The sequence below is a fragment of the Heptranchias perlo genome, unplaced genomic scaffold (genome assembly GCF_035084215.1).
Source record: "Heptranchias perlo isolate sHepPer1 unplaced genomic scaffold, sHepPer1.hap1 HAP1_SCAFFOLD_379, whole genome shotgun sequence".
NCBI lineage: Eukaryota > Metazoa > Chordata > Chondrichthyes > Hexanchiformes > Hexanchidae > Heptranchias > Heptranchias perlo.
In genome coordinates this window covers 22823-43254 of record NW_027139391.1, presented here as the reverse complement: position 1 = coordinate 43254, position 20432 = coordinate 22823, and positions in this window count along the sequence as shown.

Below are 20432 nucleotides of genomic sequence, written 5' to 3'. Positions count from 1 at the left end.
TATCTCACACTCTGTCCCCTATACCTGCCCTATATCTCACACTCTGTCCCCTATACCTGCCCTATATCTCACTCTCTGTCCCCTATACCTGCCCTATATCTCACTCTCTGTCCCCTATACCTGCGCTATATCTCACACTCTGTCCCCTATACCTGCCCTATATCTCACTCTCTGTCCCCTATACCTGCCCTATATCTCACACTCTGTCCCCTATACCTGCCCTATATCTCACTCTCTGTCCCCTATACCTGCCCTATATCTCACTCTCTGTCCCCTATACCTGCCCTGTATCTCACACTCTGTCCCCTATCCCTGCCCTATATCTCACACTCTGTCCCCTATACCTGCCCTATATCTCACACTCTGTCCCCGATACCTGCCCTATATCTCACACTCTGTCCCCTATACCTGCCCTATATCTCACACTCTGTCCCCTATACCTGCCCTATATCTCACTCTCTGTCCCCTATACCTGCCCTATATCTCACACTCTGTCCCCTATACCTGCCCTATATCTGACTCTCTGTCCCCTATACCTGCCCTATATCTCACACTCTGTCCCCTATACCTGCCCTATATCTCACTCTCTGTCCCCTATACCTGCCCTATATCTCACTCTCTGTCCCCTATACCTGCCCTATATCTCACACTCTGTCCCCTATACCTGCCCTATATCTCACTCTCTTTCCCCTATACCTGCCCTATATCTCACACTCTGTCCCCTATACCTGCCCTATATCTCACACTCTGTCCCCTATACCTGCCCTATATCTCACACTCTGTCCCCGATACCTGCCCTATATCTCACACTCTGTCCCCTATACCTGCCCTATATCTCACACTCTGTCCCCTATTCCTGCCCTATATCTCACTCTCTGTCCCCTATACCTGCCCTATATCTCACTCTCTCCCCTATACCTGCCCTATATCTCACTCTCTGTCCCCTATACCTGCCCTATATCTCACACTCTGTCCCCTATACCTGCCCTATATCTCACACTCTGTCCCCTATACCTGCCCTATATCTCACACTCTGTCCCCGATACCTGCCCTAAATCTCACACTCTGTCCCCTATACCTGCCCTATATCTCACACTCTGTCCCCTATACCTGCCCTATATCTCACACTCTGTCCCCTATACCTGCCCTATATCTCACACTCTGTCCCCTATACCTGCCCTATATCTCACTCTCTGTCCCCTATACCTGCCCTATATCTCACACTCTGTCCCCTATACCTGCCCTATATCTCACTCTCTGTCCCCTATACCTGCCCTATATCTCACACTCTGTCCCCTATACCTGCACTATATCTCACTCTCTGTCCCCGAAACCTGCCCTATATGTCACTCTCTGTCCGCTATACCTGCCCTATATCTCACTCTCTGTCCCCTATACCTGCCCTATATCTCACTCTCTGTCCCTTATACCTGCCCTATATCTCACTCTCTGTCCCCTATACCTGCCCTATATCTCACACTCTGTCCCCTATACCTGTCCTATATCTCACTCTCTGTCCCCTATACCTGCCCTATATCTCACACACTGTCCCCTATACCTGCCCTATATCTCACACTCTGTCCCCTATACCTGCCCTATATCTCACTCGCTGTCCCTTATACCTGCCCTATATCTCACTCTCTGTCCCCTGTACCTGCCCTATATCTCACTCTCTGTCCCCTATACCTGCCCTATATCTCACACTCTGTCCCCTATACCAGCCCGATATCTCTCTCTCTATCCCCTATACCTGCCCTATATCTCACTCTCTGTCCCTTATACCTGCCCTATATCTCACACTCTGTCCCCTATACCTGCCCTATATCTCTCTCTGTCCCCTATACCTGCCCTATATCTCACTCTCTGTCCCCTATACCTGCCCTATATCTCACACTCTGTCCCCTATACCTGCCCTATATCTCACAATCTGTCCACTATACCTGCCCGATATCTCACTCTCTGTCCCCTATACCTGCCCTATATCTCACACTCTGTCCCCTATACCTGCCCTATATCTCACACTCTGTCCCCTATACCTGCCCTATATCTCACACTCTGTCCCCTCTACCTGTCCTGTATCTCACACTCTGTCCCCTATACCTGCCCTATATCTCACACTCTGTCCCCTATACCGGCCCTATATCTCACACTCTGTCCCCTATACCTGCCCTGTATCTCACACTCTGTCCCCTATACCTGCACTATATCTCACACTCTGTCCCCTATACCTGCCCTATATCTCACACTCTGTCCCCTATACCTGCCCTATATCTCACACTCTGTCCCCTATACCTGCCCTATATCTCCCTCTCTGTCCCCTGTACCTGCCCTATATCTCTCTCTGTCCCCTATACCTGCCCTATATCTCACTCGCTGTCCCCGACACCTGCCCTATATCTCACACTCTGTCCCCTATACCTGCCCTATATCTCTCTCTCTGTCCCCTATACCTGCCCTATATCTCACACTCTGTCCCCTGTACCTGCCCTATATCTCACTCTCTGTCCTCTATACCTGCCCTATATCTCTCTCTCTGTCCCCTATACCTGCCCTATATCTCACACTCTGTCCCCTGTACCTGCCCTATATCTCACTCTCTGTCCCCTATACCTGCCCTATATCTCACACTCTGTCCCCTATACCTGCCCTATATCTCTCTCTGTCCCCGATACCTGCCCTATATCTCTCTCTCTGTCCCCTACACCTGCCCTATATCTCACACTCTGTCCCCTGTACCTGCCCTATATCTCACTCTCTGTCCCCTATACCTGACCTATATCTCACACTCTGTCCCCTATACCTGCCCTATATCTCTCTCTGTCCCCTATACCTGCTCAATATCTCACACTCTGTCCCCTATACCTGCCCTATATCTCACACTCTGTCCCCTATACCTGCCCTATATCTCACTGCCTATCCCCTATACCTGCCCTATATCTCACACTCTGTCCCCTATACCTGCCCTATATCTCACTCTCTGTCCCCTATACCTGCCCTATATCTCACTCTCTGTCCACTATACCTGCCCTATATCTCTCTCTGTCCCCTATACCTGCCCTATATCTCACTCTCTGTCCCCTATACCTGCCCTATATCTCACACTCTGTCCCCTATACCTGCCCTATATCTCACACTCTGTCCCCTATACCTGCCCTATATCTCACTCTCTGTCCCCTATACCTGCCCTATATCTCACACTCTGTCCCCTATACCTGCCCTATATCTCACACTCTGTCCCCTATACCTGCCCTATATCTCACACTCTGTCCCCTATACCTGCCCTATATCTCACTCTCTGTCCCCTATACCTGCCCTATATCTCACACTCTGTCCCCTATACCTGCCCAAAATCTCACACTCTCTCCCCTATACCTGCCCTATATCTCACTCTCTGTCCCCTATACCTGCCCTATATCTCACTCTCTGTCCCCTATACCTGACCTATATCTCACACTCTGTCCCCTATACCTGCCCTATATCTCTCTCTGTCCCCTATACCTGCTCAATATCTCACACTCTGTCCCCTATACCTGCCCTATATCTCACACTCTGTCCCCTATACCTGCCCTATATCTCACTGCCTATCCCCTATACCTGCCCTATATCTCACTCTCTGTCCCCTATACCAGCCCTATATCTCACACTCTGTCCCCTATACCTGCCCTATATCTCACTCTCTGTCCCCTATACCTGCCCTATATCTCACACTCTGTCCCCTATACCTGCCCTATATCTCACACTCTGTCCCCTATACCTGCCCTATATCTCACTCTCTGTCCCCTATACCTGCCCTATATCTCACTCTCTGTCCACTATACCTGCCCTATATCTCTCTCTGTCCCCTATACCTGCCCTATATCTCACTCTCTGTCCCCTATACCTGCCCTATATCTCACACTCTGTCCCCTATACCTGCCCTATATCTCACACTCTGTCCCCTATACCTGCCCTATATCTCACTCTCTGTCCCCTATACCTGCCCTATATCTCACACTCTGTCCCCTATACCTGCCCAAAATCTCACACTCTCTCCCCTATACCTGCCCTATATCTCACTCTCTGTCCCCTATACCTGCCCTATATCTCACTCTCTGTCCCCTATACCTGCCCTATATCTCACTCTCTGTCCCCTATACCTGCCCTATATCTCACTCTCTGTCCCCTATAACTGCCCTATATCTCACACTCTGTCCCCTATACCTGCCCTATATCTCACTCTCTGTCCCCTATACCTGCCCTATATCTCACACTCTGTCCCCTATACCTGCCCTATATCTCTCTCTCTGTCCCCTATACCTGCCCTATATCTCTCTCTCTGTCCCCTATACCTGCCCTATATCTCTCTCTGTCCCCTATACCTCCCCTATATCTCACACTCTGTCCCCTATACCTGCCCTATATCTCACACTCTGTCCCCTATACCTGCCCTATATCTCACACTCTGTCCCCTATACCTGCCCTATATCTCACTCTCTGTCCCCTATACCTGCCCTATATCTCACACTCTGTCCCCTATACCTGCCCTATATCTCACACTCTGTCCCCTATACCTGCCCTATATCTCTCTCTCTGTCCCCTATACCTGCCCTATATCTCTCTCTCTGTCCCCTATACCTGCCCTATATCTCTCTCTGTCCCCTATACCTCCCCTATATCTCACACTCTGTCCCCTATACCTGCCCTATATCTCACACTCTGTCCCCTATACCTGCCCTATATCTCACACTCTGTCCCCTATACCTGCCCTATATCTCACTCTCTGTCCCCTATACCTGCCCTATATCTCACACTCTGTCCCCTATACCTGCCCTATATCTCACTCTCTGTCCCCTATACCTGCCCTATATCTCACACTCTGTCCCCTATACCTGCCCTATATCTCTCTCTCTGTCCCCTATACCTGCCCTATATCTCTCTCTCTGTCCCCTATACCTGCCCTATATCTCTCTCTGTCCCCTATACCTCCCCTATATCTCACACTCTGTCCCCTATACCTGCCCTATATCTCACACTCTGTCCCCTATACCTGCCCTATATCTCACACTCTGTCCCCTATACCTGCCCTATATCTCACTCTCTGTCCCCTATACCTGCCCTATATCTCACACTCTGTCCCCTATACCTGCCCTATATCTCACACTCTGTCCCCTATACCTGCCCTATGTCTCTCTCTGTCCCCTATACCTCCCCTATATCTCACACTCTGTCCCCTATACCTGCCCTATATCTCACACTCTGTCCCCTATACCTGCCCTATATCTCACACTCTGTCCCCTATACCTGCCCTATATCTCACTCTCTGTCCCCTATACCTGCCCTATATCTCACTCTCTGTCCCCTATACCTGCGCTATATCTCACACTCTGTCCCCTATACCTGCCCTATATCTCACTCTCTGTCCCCTATACCTGCCCTATATCTCACACTCTGTCCCCTATACCTGCCCTATATCTCACTCTCTGTCCCCTATACCTGCCCTATATCTCACTCTCTGTCCCCTATACCTGCCCTGTATCTCACACTCTGTCCCCTATCCCTGCCCTATATCTCACACTCTGTCCCCTATACCTGCCCTATATCTCACACTCTGTCCCCGATACCTGCCCTATATCTCACACTCTGTCCCCTATACCTGCCCTATATCTCACACTCTGTCCCCTATACCTGCCCTATATCTCACTCTCTGTCCCCTATACCTGCCCTATATCTCACACTCTGTCCCCTATACCTGCCCTATATCTGACTCTCTGTCCCCTATACCTGCCCTATATCTCACACTCTGTCCCCTATACCTGCCCTATATCTCACTCTCTGTCCCCTATACCTGCCCTATATCTCACTCTCTGTCCCCTATACCTGCCCTATATCTCACACTCTGTCCCCTATACCTGCCCTATATCTCACTCTCTTTCCCCTATACCTGCCCTATATCTCACACTCTGTCCCCTATACCTGCCCTATATCTCACACTCTGTCCCCTATACCTGCCCTATATCTCACACTCTGTCCCCGATACCTGCCCTATATCTCACACTCTGTCCCCTATACCTGCCCTATATCTCACACTCTGTCCCCTATTCCTGCCCTATATCTCACTCTCTGTCCCCTATACCTGCCCTATATCTCACTCTCTCCCCTATACCTGCCCTATATCTCACTCTCTGTCCCCTATACCTGCCCTATATCTCACACTCTGTCCCCTATACCTGCCCTATATCTCACACTCTGTCCCCTATACCTGCCCTATATCTCACACTCTGTCCCCTATACCTGCCCTATATCTCACACTCTGTCCCCGATACCTGCCCTAAATCTCACACTCTGTCCCCTATACCTGCCCTATATCTCACACTCTGTCCCCTATACCTGCCCTATATCTCACACTCTGTCCCCTATACCTGCCCTATATCTCACACTCTGTCCCCTATACCTGCCCTATATCTCACTCTCTGTCCCCTATACCTGCCCTATATCTCACACTCTGTCCCCTATACCTGCCCTATATCTCACTCTCTGTCCCCTATACCTGCCCTATATCTCACACTCTGTCCCCTATACCTGCACTATATCTCACTCTCTGTCCCCGAAACCTGCCCTATATGTCACTCTCTGTCCCCTATACCTGCCCTATATCTCACTCTCTGTCCCCTATACCTGCCCTATATCTCACTCTCTGTCCCTTATACCTGCCCTATATCTCACTCTCTGTCCCCTATACCTGCCCTATATCTCACACTCTGTCCCCTATACCTGCCCTATATCTCACTCTCTGTCCCGTATACCTGCCCTATATCTCACACACTGTCCCCTATACCTGCCCTATATCTCACACTCTGTCCCCTATACCTGCCCTATATCTCACTCGCTGTCCCTTATACCTGCCCTATATCTCACTCTCTGTCCCCTGTACCTGCCCTATATCTCACTCTCTGTCCCCTATACCTGCCCTATATCTCACACTCTGTCCCCTATACCAGCCCGATATCTCTCTCTCTATCCCCTATACCTGCCCTATATCTCACTCTCTGTCCCTTATACCTGCCCTATATCTCACACTCTGTCCCCTATACCTGCCCTATATCTCTCTCTGTCCCCTATACCTGCCCTATATCTCACTCTCTGTCCCCTATACCTGCCCTATATCTCACACTCTGTCCCCTATACCTGCCCTATATCTCACAATCTGTCCACTATACCTGCCCGATATCTCACTCTCTGTCCCCTATACCTGCCCTATATCTCACACTCTGTCCCCTATACCTGCCCTATATCTCACACTCTGTCCCCTATACCTGCCCCATATCTCACACTCTGTCCCCTCTACCTGCCCTGTATCTCACACTCTGTCCCCTATACCTGCCCTATATCTCACACTCTGTCCCCTATACCTGCCCTATATCTCACTCTCTGTCCCCTATACCTGCCCTATATCTCACTCTCTGTCCCCTATACCTGCCCTGTATCTCACACTCTGTCCCCTATCCCTGCCCTATATCTCACACTCTGTCCCCTATACCTGCCCTATATCTCACACTCTGTCCCCGATACCTGCCCTATATCTCACACTCTGTCCCCTATACCTGCCCTATATCTCACACTCTGTCCCCTATACCTGCCCTATATCTCACTCTCTGTCCCCTATACCTGCCCTATATCTCACACTCTGTCCCCTATACCTGCCCTATATCTGACTCTCTGTCCCCTATACCTGCCCTATATCTCACACTCTGTCCCCTATACCTGCCCTATATCTCACTCTCTGTCCCCTATACCTGCCCTAAAACTCACTCTCTGTCCCCTATACCTGCCCTATATCTCACACTCTGTCCCCTATACCTGCCCTATATCTCACTCTCTTTCCCCTATACCTGCCCTATATCTCACACTCTGTCCCCTATACCTGCCCTATATCTCACACTCTGTCCCCTATACCTGCCCTATATCTCACACTCTGTCCCCGATACCTGCCCTATATCTCACACTCTGTCCCCTATACCTGCCCTATATCTCACACTCTGTCCCCTATTCCTGCCCTATATCTCACTCTCTGTCCCCTATACCTGCCCTATATCTCACTCTCTCCCCTATACCTGCCCTATATCTCACTCTCTGTCCCCTATACCTGCCCTATATCTCACACTCTGTCCCCTATACCTGCCCTATATCTCACACTCTGTCCCCTTTCCCTGCCCTATATCTCACACTCTGTCCCCGATACCTGCCCTAAATCTCACACTCTGTCCCCTATACCTGCCCTATATCTCACACTCTGTCCCCTATACCTGCCCTATATCTCACACTCTGTCCCCTATACCTGCCCTATATCTCACACTCTGTCCCCTATACCTGCCCTATATCTCACTCTCTGTCCCCTATACCTGCCCTATATCTCACACTCTGTCCCCTATACCTGCCCTATATCTCACTCTCTGTCCCCTATACCTGCCCTATATCTCACACTCTGTCCCCTATACCTGCACTATATCTCACTCTCTGTCCCCGAAACCTGCCCTATATGTCACTCTCTGTCCCCTATACCTGCCCTATATCTCACTCTCTGTCCCCTATACCTGCCCTATATCTCACTCTCTGTCCCTTATACCTGCCCTATATCTCACTCTCTGTCCCCTATACCTGCCCTATATCTCACACTCTGTCCCCTATACCTGCCCTATATCTCACTCTCTGTCCCCTATACCTGCCCTATATCTCACTCTCTGTCCCCTATACCTGCCCTATATCTCACTCTCTGTCCCCTATACCTGCGCTATATCTCACTCTCTGTCCCCTATACCTGCCCTATATCTCACACTCTGTCCCCTATACCTGCCCTATATCTCACACTCTGTCCCCTATACCTGCCCTATATCTCACACTCTGTCCCCTATACCTGCCCTATATCTCACACACTGTCCCCTATCCCTGCCCTATATCTCACACTCTGTCCCCTATACCTGCCCTATATCTCACTCGCTGTCCCTTATACCTGCCCTATATCTCACTCTCTGTCCCCTGTACCTGCCCTATATCTCACTCTCTGTCCCCTATACCTGCCCTATATCTCACACTCTGTCCCCTATACCAGCCCGATATCTCTCTCTCTATCCCCTATACCTGCCCTATATCTCACTCTCTGTCCCTTATACCTGCCCTATATCTCACACTCTGTCCCCTATACCTGCCCTATATCTCTCTCTGTCCCCTATACCTGCCCTATATCTCACTCTCTGTCCCCTATACCTGCCCTATATCTCACACTCTGTCCCCTATACCTGCCCTATATCTCACAATCTGTCCACTATACCTGCCCGATATCTCACTCTCTGTCCCCTATACCTGCCCTATATCTCACACTCTGTCCCCTATACCTGCCCTATATCTCACACTCTGTCCCCTATACCTGCCCTATATCTCACACTCTGTCCCCTCTACCTGCCCTGTATCTCACACTCTGTCCCCTATACCTGCCCTATATCTCACACTCTGTCCCCTATACCGGCCCTATATCTCACACTCTGTCCCCTATACCTGCCCTGTATCTCACACTCTGTCCCCTATACCTGCACTATATCTCACACTCTGTCCCCTATACCTGCCCTATATCTCACACTCTGTCCCCTATACCTGCCCTATATCTCACACTCTGTCCCCTATACCTGCCCTATATCTCACTCTCTGTCCCCTGTACCTGCCCTATATCTCTCTCTGTCCCCGATACCTGCCCTATATCTCACTCGCTGTCCCCGACACCTGCCCTATATCTCACACTCTGTCCCCTATACCTGCCCGATATCTCTCTCTCTGTCCCCTATACCTGCCCTATATCTCACACTCTGTCCCCTGTACCTGCCCTATATCTCACTCTCTGTCCTCTATACCTGCCCTATATCTCTCTCTCTGTCCCCTATACCTGCCCTATATCTCACTCTCTGTCCCCTGTACCTGCCCTATATCTCACTCTCTGTCCCCTATACCTGCCCTATATCTCACACTCTGTCCCCTATACCTGCCCTATATCTCTCTCTGTCCCCGATACCTGCCCTATATCTCTCTCTCTGTCCCCTATACCTGCCCTATATCTCACACTCTGTCCCCTGTACCTGCCCTATATCTCACTCTCTGTCCCCTATACCTGACCTATATCTCACACTCTGTCCCCTATACCTGCCCTATATCTCTCTCTGTCCCCTATACCTGCTCAATATCTCACACTCTGTCCCCTATACCTGCCCTATATCTCACACTCTGTCCCCTATACCTGCCCTATATCTCACTGCCTATCCCCTATACCTGCCCTATATCTCACTCTCTGTCCCCTATACCAGCCCTATATCTCACACTCTGTCCCCTATACCTGCCCTATATCTCACTCTCTGTCCCCTATACCTGCCCTATATCTCACACTCTGTCCCCTATACCTGCCCTATATCTCACACTCTGTCCCCTATACCTGCCCTATATCTCACTCTCTGTCCCCTATACCTGCCCTATATCTCACTCTCTGTCCACTATACCTGCCCTATATCTCTCTCTGTCCCCTATACCTGCCCTATATCTCACTCTCTGTCCCCTATACCTGCCCTATATCTCACACTCTGTCCCCTATACCTGCCCTATATCTCACACTCTGTCCCCTATACCTGCCCTATATCTCACACTCTGTCCCCTATACCTGCCCTATATCTCACTCTCTGTCCCCTATACCTGCCCTATATCTCACACTCTGTCCCCTATACCTGCCCAAAATCTCAGACTCTCTCCCCTATACCTGCCCTATATCTCACTCTCTGTCCCCTATACCTGCCCTATATCTCACTCTCTGTCCCCTATACCTGCCCTATATCTCACACTCTGTCCCCTATACCTGCCCTATATCTCACTCTCTGTCCCCGATACCTGCCCTATATCTCACTCTCTGTCACCTATACCTGCCCTATATCTCACACTCTGTCCCCAATACCTGCCCTATATCTCACACTCTGTCCCCTATACCTGCCCTATATCTCACACTCTGTCCCCTATACCTGCCCTATATCTCACACTCTGTCCCCTATACCTGCCCTTATCTCACACTCTGTCCCCGATACCTGCCCTATATCTCACACTCTGTCCCCTATACCTGCCCTATATCTCTCTCTCTGTCCCCTATACCTGCCCTATATCTCTCTCTGTCCCCTATACCTGCCCTATATCTGAAACTCTGTCCCCTATACCTGCCCTATATCTGACTCTCTGTCCCCTATACCTGCCCTATATCTCACACTCTGTCCCCTATACCTGCCCTATATCTCACTCTCTGTCCCCTATACCTGCCCTATATCTCACTCTCTGTCCCCTATACCTGCCCTATATCTCACACTCTGTCCCCTATACCTGCCCTATATCTCACTCTCTGTCCCCTATACCTGCCCTATATCTCACACTCTGTCCCCTATACCTGCCCTATATCTCTCTCTCTGTCCCCTATACCTGCCCTATATCTCTCTCTCTGTCCCCTATACCTGCCCTATATCTCTCTCTGTCCCCTATACCTCCCCTATATCTCACACTCTGTCCCCTATACCTGCCCTATATCTCACACTCTGTCCCCTATACCTGCCCTATATCTCACACTCTGTCCCCTATACCTGCCCTATATCTCACTCTCTGTCCCCTATACCTGCCCAATATCTCACTCTCTGTCCCCTATACCTGCCCTATATCTCACACTCTGTCCCCTATACCTGCCCTGTATCTCACTCTCTGTCCCCTATACCTGCCCTATATCTCACACTCTGTCCCCTATACCTGCCCTATATCTCACTCTCTGTCCCCTATACCTGCCCTATATCTCACTCTCTGTCCCCTATACCTGCCCTGTATCTCACACTCTGTCCCCTATACCTGCCCTATATCTCACACTCTGTCCCCTATACCTGCCCTATATCTCACACTCTGTCCCCGATACCTGCCCTATATCTCACACTCTGTCCCCTATACCTGCCCTATATCTCACACTCTGTCCCCTATACCTGCCCTATATCTCACTCTCTGTCCCCTATACCTGCCCTATATCTCACACTCTGTCCCCTATACCTGCCCTATATCTGACTCTCTGTCCCCTATACCTGCCCTATATCTCACACTCTGTCCCCTATACCTGCCCTATATCTCACTCTCTGTCCCCTATACCTGCCCTATATCTCTCTCTCTGTCCCCTATACCTGCCCTATATCTCACTCTCTGTCCCCTATACCTGCCCTATATCTCACTCTCTGTCCCCTATACCTGCCCTATATCTCACACTCTGTCCCCTATACCTGCCCTATATCTCACTCTCTGTCCCCTATACCTGCCCTATATCTCACACTCTGTCCCCTATACCTGCCCTATATCTCACACTCTGTCCCCTATACCTGCCCTATATCTCACACTCTGTCCCCGATACCTGCCCTATATCTCACACTCTGTCCCCTATACCTGCCCTATATCTCACACTCTGTCCCCTATTCCTGCCCTATATCTCACTCTCTGTCCCCTATACCTGCCCTATATCTCACTCTCTCCCCTATACCTGCCCTATATCTCACTCTCTGTCCCCTATACCTGCCCTATATCTCACACTCTGTCCCCTATACCTGCCCTATATCTCACACTCTGTCCCCTATACCTGCCCTATATCTCACACTCTGTCCCCGATACCTGCCCTATATCTCACACTCTGTCCCCTATACCTGCCCTATATCTCACACTCTGTCCCCTATACCTGCCCTATATCTCACACTCTGTCCCCTATACCTGCCCTATATCTCACACTCTGTCCCCTATACCTGCCCTATATCTCACTCTCTGTCCCCTATACCTGCCCTATATCTCACACTCTGTCCCCTATACCTGCCCTATATCTCACTCTCTGTCCCCTATACCTGCCCTATATCTCACACTCTGTCCCCTATACCTGCACTACATCTCACTCTCTGTCCCCGAAACCTGCCCTATATGTCACTCTCTGTCCCCTATACCTGCCCTATATCTCACTCTCTGTCGCCTATACCTGCCCTATATCTCACTCTCTGTCCCTTATACCTGCCCTATATCTCACTCTCTGTCCCCTATACCTGCCCTATATCTCACACTCTGTCCCCTATACCTGCCCTATATCTCACTCTCTGTCCCCTATACCTGCTCTATATCTCACACACTGTCCCCTATACCTGCCCTATATCTCACACTCTGTCCCCTATACCTGCCCTATATCTCACTCGCTGTCCCTTATACCTGCCCTATATCTCACTCTCTGTCCCCTATACCTGCCCTATATCTCACTCTCTGTCCCCTATACCAGCCCTATATCTCTCTCTCTATCCCCTATACCTGCCCTATATCTCACTCTCTGTCCCTTATACCTGCCCTATATCTCACACTCTGTCCCCTATACCTGCCCTATATCTCTCTCTGTCCCCTATACCTGCCCTATATCTCACTCTCTGTCCCTTATACCTGCCCTATATCTCACTCTCTGTCCCCTATACCTGCCCTATATCTCACACTCTGTCCCCTATACCTGCCCTATATCTCACTCTCTGTCCCCTATACCTGCCCTATATCTCACACTCTGTCCCCTATACCTGCCCTATATCTCACACTCTGTCCCCTATACCTGCCCTATATCTCACTCTCTGTCCCCTATACCTGCCCTATATCTCACACTCTGTCACCTGTCCCTCCCGTATATCTCACATTCTGTCCCCTATACCTGCCCTATATCTCACACTCTGTCCCCTATACCTGCCCTATATCTCACACTCTGTCCCCTGTACCTGCCCTATATCTCACACTCTGTCCCCTATACCTGCCCTATATCTCACTCTCTGTCCCCTATACCTGCCCTATATCTCACACTCTGTCCCCTATACCTGCCCTATATCTCACAGTCTGTCCCCTATACCTGCCCTATATCTCACTCTCTGTCCCCTATACCTGCCCTATATCTCACACTATGTCCCCTATACCTGCCCTAAATCTCACTCTCTGTCCCCTATACCTGCCCTATATCTCACACTCTGTCCCCTATACCTGCACTATATCTCACTCTCTGTCCCCGAAACCTGCCCTATATGTCACTCTCTGTCCCCTATACCTGCCCTATATCTCACTCTCTGTCCCCTATACCTGCCCTATATCTCACTCTCTGTCCCTTGTACCTGCCCTATATCTCACTCTCTGTCCCCTATACCTGCCCTATATCTCACACTCTGTCCCCTATACCTGCCCTATATCTCACTCTCTGTCCCCTATACCTGCCCTATATCTCACACACTGTCCCCTATACCTGCCCTATATCTCACACTCTGTCCCCTATACCTGCCCTATATCTCACTCGCTGTCCCTTATACCTGCCCTATATCTCACTCTCTGTCCCCTATACCTGCCCTATATCTCACTCTCTGTCCCCTATACCTGCCCTATATCTCACACTCTGTCCCCTATACCAGCCCTATATCTCTCTCTCTATCCCCTATACCTGCCCTATATCTCACTCTCTGTCCCTTATACCTGCCCTACATCACACACTCGGTCCCCTATACCTGCCCTATATCTCTCTCTGTCCCCTATACCTGCCCTATATCTCACTCTCTGTCCCTTATACCTGCCCTATATCTCACTCTCTGTCCCCTATACCTGCCCTATATCTCACACTCTGTCCCCTATACCTGCCCTATATCTCACTCTCTGTCCCCGATACCTGCCCTATATCTCACACTCTGTCCCCTATACCTACCCTATATCTCACACTCTGTCCCCTATACCTGCCCTATATCTCACTCTCTGTCCCCTATACCTGCCCTATATCTCACACTCTGTCACCTGTCCCTCCCGTATATCTCACATTCTGTCCCCTATACCTGCCCTATATCTCACACTCTGTCCCCTATACCTGCCCTATATCTCACTCTCTATCCCCTATACCTGCCCTATATCTCACACTCTGTCCCCTATACCTGCCCTATACCTCACACTCTGTCCCCTATACCTGCCCTATATCTCACTCTCTGTCCCCTATACCTGCCCTATATCTCACTCTCTGTCCCCTATACCTGCCCTATATCTCACTCTCTGTCCCCTATACCTGCCCTATATCTCACACTCTGTCCCCTATACCTGCCCTATATCACACACTGTGTCCCCTATACCTCCCCTATATCTCACTCTCTGTCCCCTATACCTGCCCTATATCTCACACTCTGTCCCCTATACCTGCCCTATATCTCTCTCTGTCCCCTATACCTGCCCTATATCTCACACTCTGTCCCCTATACCTGCCCTATATCACACACTCTGTCCCCTATACCTGCCCTATATCTCACTCTCTGTCCCCTATACCTGCCCTATATCTCACTCTCTGTCCCCGAGACCTGCGCTATATCTCACACTTTGTCCCCTATACCTGCCCTATATCTCACACTCTGTCCCCTATACCTGCCCTATATCTCACACTTTGTCCCCTATACCTGCCCTATATCTCACTCTCTGTCCCCTATACCTGCCCTATATCTCACACTCTGTCCCCTATACCTGCCCGATATCTCACTCTCTGTCCCCTATACCTGCCCTATATCTCACACTCTGTCCCCTATACCTGCCCGATATCTCACTCTCTGTCCCCAAACCTGCCCTATATCTCACACTCTGTCCCCTATACCTGCACTATATCTCACTCTCTGTCCCCTATACCTGCCCTATATGTCACTCTCTGTCCCCTATACCTGCCCTATATCTCACTCTCTGTCCCCTATACCTGCCCTATATCTCACTCTCTGTCCCTTATACCTGCCCTATATCTCACTCTCTGTCCCCTATACCTGCCCTATATCTCACTCTCTGTCCCCTATACCTGCCCTATATCTCACACTCTGTCCCCTATACCTGCCCGATATCTCACTCTCTGTCCCCAAACCTGCCCTACATCTCACACTCTGTCCCCTATACCTGCACTATATCTCACTCTCTGTCCCCTATACCTGCCCTATATGTCACTCTCTGTCCCCTATACCTGCCCTATATCTCACTCTCTGTCCCCTATACCTGCCCTATATCTCACTCTCTGTCCCTTATACCTGCCCTATATCTCACTCTCTGTCCCCTATACCTGCCCTATATCTCACTCTCTGTCCCCTATACCTGCCCTATATCTCACACTCTGTCCCCTATACCTGCCCTATATCTCACACTCTGTCCCCTATACCTGCCCTATATCTCACTCTCTGTCCCCTATACCTGCCCTCTATCTCACACTCTGTCACCTGTCCCTCCCGTATATCTGACATTCTGTCCCCTATACCTGCCCTATATCTCACTCTCTGTCCCCTATACCTGCCCTATATCTCACACTCTGTCCCCTATACCTGCCCTATATCTCACACTCTGTCCCCTATACCTGCCCTATATCTCACTCTCTGTCCCCTATACCTGCCCTATATCTCACACTCTGTCCCCTATACCTGCCCTATATCACACACTGTGTCCCCTATACCTCCCCTATATCTCACTCTCTGTCCCCTATACCTGCCCTATATCTTACACTCTGTCCCCTATACCTGCCCTATATCTCTCTCTGTCCCCTATACCTGCCCTATATCTCACACTCTGTCCCCTATACCTGCCCTATATCACACACTCTGTCCCCTATACCTGCCCTATATCTCACACTCTGTCCCCTATACCTGCTCTATATCTCACTCTCTGTCCCCTATACCTGCCCTATATCTCACTCTCTGTCCCCTATACCTGCCCGATATCTCACTCTCTGTCCCCAAACCTGCCCTATATCTCACACTCTGTCCCCTATACCTGCACTGTATCTCACTCTCTGTCCCCTATACCTGCCCTATATGTCACTCTCTGTCCCCTATACCTGCCCTATATCTCACTCTCTGTCCCCTATACCTGCCCTATATCTCACTCTCTGTCCCTTATACCTGCCCTATATCTCACACTCTGTCCCCTATACCTGCCCTATATCTCACTCTCTGTCCCCTATACCTGCCCTATATCTCACTCTCTGTCCCCTATACCTGCCCTATATCTCACTCTCTGTCCCCTATACCTGCCCTATATCTCACACTCTGTCCCCTATACCTGCCCTATATCTCTCTCTGTCCCCTATACCTGCCCTATATCTCACACTCTGTCCCCTATACCTGCCCTATATCTCTCTCTCTGTCCCCTATACCTGCCCTATATCTCACTCTCTGTCCCCTATACCTGCCCTATATCTCACACTCTGTCCCCTATACCTGCCCTATATCTCACACTCTGTCCCCTATACCTGCCCTATATCTCACACTCTGTCCCCTATACCTGCCCTATATCTCACTCTCTGTCCCCTATACCTGCCCTATATCTCACACTCTGTCCCCTATACCTGCCCTATATCTCACACTCTGTCCCCTATACCTGCCCTATATCTCACTCTCTGTCCCCTATACCTGCCCTATATCTCACACTCTGTCCCCTATACCTGCCCTATATCTCACTCTCTGTCCCCTATACCTGCCCGATATCTCACACTCTGTCCCCTATACCTGCCCTATATCTCACACTCTGTCCCCTATACCTGCCCTGTATCTCACACTCTGTCCCCTATACCTGCCCTATATCTCACACTCTGTCCCCTATACCTGCCCTATATCTCACACTCTGTCCCCTTTTCCTGCCCTATATCTCACTCTCTGTCCCCCATACCTGCCCTATATCTCACTCTCTGTCCCCTATACCGGCCCTATATCTCTCTCTCTGTCCCCTATACCTGCCCTATATCTCACACTCTGTCCCCTATACCTGCCCTGTATCTCACACTCTGTCCCCTATACCTGCCCTATATCTCACTCTCTGTCCCCTATACCTGCCCTATATCTCTCTCTCTGTCCCCTGTACCTGCCCTATATCTCACACTCTGTCCCCTGTACCTGCCCTATATCTCACTCTCTGTCCCCTATACCTGCCCTATATCTCACACTCTGTCCCCTTTTCCTGCCCTATATCTCACTCTCTGTCCCCTATACCTGCCCTATATCTCTCTCTCTGTCCGCTGTACCTGCCCTATATCTCACACTCTGTCCCCTATACCTGCCCTATATCTCACTTTCTGTCCCCTATACCTGCCCTATATCTCACACTCTGTCCCCTATACCTGCCCTATATCTCACTCTCTGTCCCCTATACCTGCCCTATATCTCTCTCTGTCCCCTATACCTGCCCTATATCTCACACTCTGTCCCCTATACCTGCCCTATATCTCTCTCTGTCCCCTATACCTGCCCTATATCTCACACTCTGTCCCCTATACCTGCCCTATATCTCACTCTCTGTCCCCTATACCTGCCCTATATCTCACACTCTGTCCCCTATACCTGCCCTATAACTCACTCTCTATCCCCTATACCTGCCCTATATCTCACTCTCTGTCCCCTATACCTGCCCTATATCTCACTCTCTGTCCCCTATACCTGCCCTATATCTCTCTCTGTCCCCTATACCTGCCCTATATCTCACACTCTGTCCCCTATACCTGCCCTATATCTCTCTCTGTCCCCTATACCTGCCCTATATCTCACTCTCTGTCCCCTATACCTGCCCTATATCTCACACTCTGTCCCCTATACCTGCCCTATATCTTTCTCTCTGTCCCCTATACCTCCCCTATATCTCACACTCTGTCCCCTATACCTGCCCTATATCTTTCTCTCTGTCCCCTATACCTCCCCTATATCTCACACTCTGTCCCCTATACCTGCCCGATATCTCACACTCTGTCCCCTATACCTGCCCTAAATCTCACACTCTGTCCCCTATACCTGCCCAATATCTCACTCTCTGTCCCCAATACCTGCCCTATATCACACACTCTGTCCCCTATACCGGCCCTATATCTCACACACTGTCCCCTTTCCCTGCCCGATATCTCACACTCTGTCCCCGATACCTGCCCTATATCTCACACTCTGTCCCCTATACCTGCCCTATATCTCACACTCTGTCCCCTATACCTGCCCTATATCTCACACTCTGTCCCCTATACCTGCCCTATATCTCACACTCTGTCCCCTTTTCCTGCCCTATATCTCACTCTCTGTCCCCTATACCTGCCCTATATCTCTCTCTCTGTCCCCTGTACCTGCCCTATATCTCACACTCTGTCCCCTATACCTGCCCTATATCTCACTCTCTGTCCCCTATACCTGCCCTATATCTCACACTCTGTCCCCTATACCTGCCCTATATCTCACTCTCTATCCCCTATACCTGCCCTATATCTCACTCTCTGTCCCCTAATCCTGCCCTATATCTCACACTCTGTCCCCTATACCTGCCCTATATCTCACACTCTGTCCCCTGTACCTGCCCTATATCTGACTCTCTGTCCCCTTTTCCTGCCCTATATCTCTCTCTCTGTCCCCTGTACCTGCCCTATATCTCACACTCTGTCCCCTATACCTGCCCTATATCTCACTCTCTGTCCCCTGTACCTGCCCTATATCTCACTCTCTGTCCCCTATACCTGCCCTATATCTCTCTCTCTGTCCCCTGTACCTGCCCTATATCTCACACTCTGTCCCCTATACCTGCCCTATATCTCACTCTCTGTCCCCTGTACCTGCCCTATATCTCACACTCTGTCCCCTATACCTGCCCTATATCTCACTCTCTGTCCCCTATACCTGCCCTATATCTCACTCTCTGTCCCCTAATCCTGCTCTATATCTCACACTCTGTCCCCTATACCTGCCCTATATCTCACACTCTGTCCCCTGTACCTGCCCTATATCTGACTCTCTGTCCCCTATACCTGCCCTATATCTCACACTCTTTCCCCTGTACCTGCCCTATATCTCACACTCTGTCTCCTTTTGGACCATAAGAAATAGGAGCAAGAGTAGGCCATTTGTCCCCTCGATCCTGCTCCGCCATTCAATCAGATCATGGCTGATCTTGGCCATCAAGTCCAATTTCCCAACCCGATCACCACATCTCTTGATTCCCCTCGAGACCAAAAATCCATCGATCTCAGCCTTGAATCTCCTCAACGACTGAACATCCACAGCCCTCTGGGGTAGAGAATTCCAAAGATTCACAACCCCCGAGTGAAGAAATTCCTCCTCATCTCAGTCTAGGATGGCCGACCCCTTATCCTGAGACTATGCCCCCTGGTTCTAGACTCTCCAGCCAGGGGGAAACAGCCTCTCAGCATCTACCCTGTCAAACCCCCCTCAGAATCTTATCTGTTTCAATGAGATCGCCTCTCATTCTTCCAAACTCCAGAGAGTATCGGCCCATTCTCCTCAACCTCTCCTCATAGGACAACCCTCTCATCCCAGGAATCGATCGAGTGAACCTTCATTTCACCGCCTCTAAGGCAAGTATATCCCTCCTTAGATAAGGAGACCAAAACT